This window comes from Oreochromis aureus, linkage group 5 (genome assembly GCF_013358895.1).
Source record: "Oreochromis aureus strain Israel breed Guangdong linkage group 5, ZZ_aureus, whole genome shotgun sequence".
Taxonomy (NCBI): Eukaryota; Metazoa; Chordata; class Actinopteri; order Cichliformes; family Cichlidae; genus Oreochromis; species Oreochromis aureus.
In genome coordinates this window covers 41,275,291-41,278,680 of record NC_052946.1, presented here as the reverse complement: position 1 = coordinate 41,278,680, position 3,390 = coordinate 41,275,291, and the positions used below count along the sequence as shown (strand labels likewise).

Here is a 3,390-nt window from a genome sequence, read left to right as displayed (position 1 = left end):
AGCAGCTCGAATTATTTTAGTCTTGATATTAAAGTTATACTGTGTGGAGATGCTGGGGACAAATGTACAAATATGCACAGACTGATAAAGAGACACTGAGCCTGGAGTCATGAATCAGAGTAAAGCTTAGATCATCTCGTGAGTTATTACAATTCACTTTTATTGATTTTTTTCACATCATGAACTCTAACCCCAACATTTCAGACAAAATAAAAGATGAAAATCTTCACTTGTAGTGTGTGATGATGAAATGATGAGAACACAAAATGTATAGATATTTATGGCCAATAAAAGCATGTCTTATTTTCTGGGCTTGATATGTTGGCAGTTATTCCTGCAGGGGGGCAGATCCCGGGGATCCATAATTCATGCTAGAAGACTTGGACATTTTTCCACTTGTGTCAGTTTATTGTGATGCCTGATGATAAAAATGTAACGATTGGAAACACCGAATTCTATTTATCTTAATAAACTCACAGATGTTCTTAAACCTCCAACCTAACGAAAGAAAATACCCACCAGCAACCAAAGTTCTTCCAGCTCTTCAGGTTTTGGTCTCTGGTCTTTCCAACATACTGTGGCTTCTGTGCAGGAATCTCACAGCCTACGCGGTGGCAGCCAAACAAACTGTGAAATAGTAAACATTACATAAAGGGGTAGAACTTCAGCACCATGGACAGCGCTGTTTTGAGTGGGGAACTTACACAAATTCAGCTGTGTGCACTTTGATAACGCACACACACACACACACACACACACACACACACACACACACACACACACACACACACACACACAGAGCTGAGGTACCTGATGCGTTTACAGCTGACGGAGTGTGGCGGTGGAGTGGAGGCGAGGTCGAGTGTCTGGCTTTCAGAGGACTGCCGGAGGTGGAGAAAGCGAGAAAGCGCGCGAGAGAGAGGAGACAGGGATTCTTGGAGGCGGGGTCACACGCCGCCGTGTTGGGCTGAGAAGGATGTTAGAAACTCTACTTTACTCAAACATCTACATTCATTTGTATCCCATCAATGTCTTTTTCAATAGTCATTAGCAGCAATGACACGAGGTAAAGGGGAGAGAGGTCAGAGGTCAATGTCTGAGAGGAGAGGGAGAGAGAGAGAGTTGCTAATACAAGCTGCAGCCGGTGGGAAGTGAATGTGTAACAAAACTAGTGGACTAACAAAGCGAAACAATAAACACCAGCACTAAGCATTCAGCCTGAGCTTCATCATCTGTTCATAAACACCATCAGAAGCACTTCGGTGTTCATAGAAAACAAACAAATTCAGATGTGAAAAGTCGACGAATCACTGATTTAGGTGGGGAACATTCTTCAGCACGATTTATGTACAGATCTGTGCATTCACCCCGTTTGTGAATGAGGCCCAGTGTAAAGGATCAAGCTGCTGCGATGGTCCAGTCAGAGTCCAGATCTCCACCTGACTGCAAACGCTGTGGTGGGACCTTCAGAGAGCTGTGCATGAATGGATGCTGCAAACCTCGATGAGCTGAAGCAACGCCGTGAAGATGAGTGGGCCAAAACTCCTCTGCAGTGACGACAGAGGCTGATGAAGAAAACTAACAGCCTGGATGTGCCCACAGTGACTTCACCTTTGCTGTTTTAAACCAGGTGAGACAAGCATGGACCACATTTAGCAATTTGTGTTTTACAAGGCAGACCTCAATTATCTCAGGCTTTATTTTCCATCTCTGACAGGACCTTCATTTCCAAAACAAACTCCTCAGGCAGGGTTTACTTAGCTCAGAAGAGTCGCCCCCTGCTGGACATCCAAAATAATGTACTTTTAGGTACTTCAGTAGTGGAAACAGATTCCACCCTGGCTCAACAAAGAAAGAGGCAGCAGATGCCACCTCCAGGCATCATTCAGTAATTGTGCTTTCTAAAATAATTATTTACGAAGGTGAAATCCCACAAAGCTGGAGCACGTGCACACAGCTCCCTCTCCAACTGAGGAACAACATGGCACACATGAGGAGAACACAGCAGGTGAAGCTCCAGCTTTGGTGTTTGGGAAGTTTTACAATAACATTTTGTATTATAAGCTAAATGTTGAATTTGCAGCATAAAGACTTTAAAGTAATTCGTCTGTATCCACGGTCAGCTAACGCAGGAGGACAAGAAGACGTCGTGAAAAAGAAAAGCGGAAAACATGATGGAAATATGACAATAATGTGATGAAGGTCGCAGCCTCCTCATCACTTCACATGTGTTCATGTGTTTTGGTCTCTTCACTGGAACCCAAGGATCATTCATTCATTTACTGGAGGAAGAGGTCACATGATTCATGGACTTTATTCACCGCGTTTGCTTCCATTGAGCGTTTCAATAATCATGACAGCTTTCAGTTTTACACTCAAGGCTGTTACGTGCATAGAAACAGGAGATTCATTCAGAATATTTTATTAATATCCTTTTTTAAAGAAGTAATAAAACTCTTGTGAATAACATTTTTTGACATTAAGTATTCTTAATAATGATGAGCAGCAGGAAAAAACTACTCTGGGCCTCACTGCCTTTAAGAAATGCCTCAGTTCACATCACAGCCTGTCACAGTTTGCCGAAGCAGACTGTATAATTGTGAAGAGTGGACACAAAATGCAAACACAAACAAAAGTGAGCCGTTTTATAAGGCCGATGAAAAGGGGACAAAAACTAAACTGGGAAAACTAAATGCTAAACACAAAAGACAAAGAACAGAACCTCGAACGTGAATTAAAAAAAACCTGAACATAGAAATTCCTGACGACATGGAGGAATCGAACCATGAGGGGGAACAACAAACGACCTGACAACAAATGAATGAAAACACACAGACTAAATACACTCAGGAGGTGATCAGGCGAGGTGCAAACACATGGGGAAACAGCTGAGGCTAATCTGACATAACGAGACAAAGGAAGGAAAGCCGACTACACTGACATAGGACACTTTCAAAATAAAACAGGAAACAGCATGGAACAACGTAGACATGATAACACAAGCTTGACAACAAGAACAAGCAGACAAGAAACATTTGACAGACTAACACAGAAGACCTAAGTGAAACATAACTAGACTGAACTTAAGGCAACCAAATGATAATCCTGTAACTCAACATATCTCAAGTAATAACTTAAGAACTCAAACATAAACTGAAAACGCTGAAGGATCGTGGCACAGCCAGAGTTCAACATCTTTAAATCTTACAGATACAGATACTTTCTTTATAATTACTCCAAACAGGGACATGATGAGCTCGCTCTCATCCTCTAGCATCTGTGACTCCCAAAGCACAGGGCTCCTGCTGTGAACGGTCAGGTTTTAACCTAAACACAGTCAAGCTGCTTTCAGTCCCTAAACCTGACCTATAGGACCTGAAAGGTCTTATA

The 3,390-nt window shown here is 42.3% G+C and overlaps 1 long non-coding RNA gene across 1 annotated transcript; it reads right to left on the bottom strand.

Annotated features, from left to right (window-relative positions):
- Positions 1 to 339: 339 nt before the first annotated feature.
- Positions 340 to 1,015, bottom strand: LOC120440212. Its single transcript, XR_005613074.1, has 3 exons — positions 811 to 1,015; positions 520 to 627; positions 340 to 418 (listed from the first exon to the last, which is right to left on the bottom strand). It is a non-coding gene; the product is annotated as an uncharacterized LOC120440212 (long non-coding RNA).
- Positions 1,016 to 3,390: the final 2,375 nt, after the last annotated feature.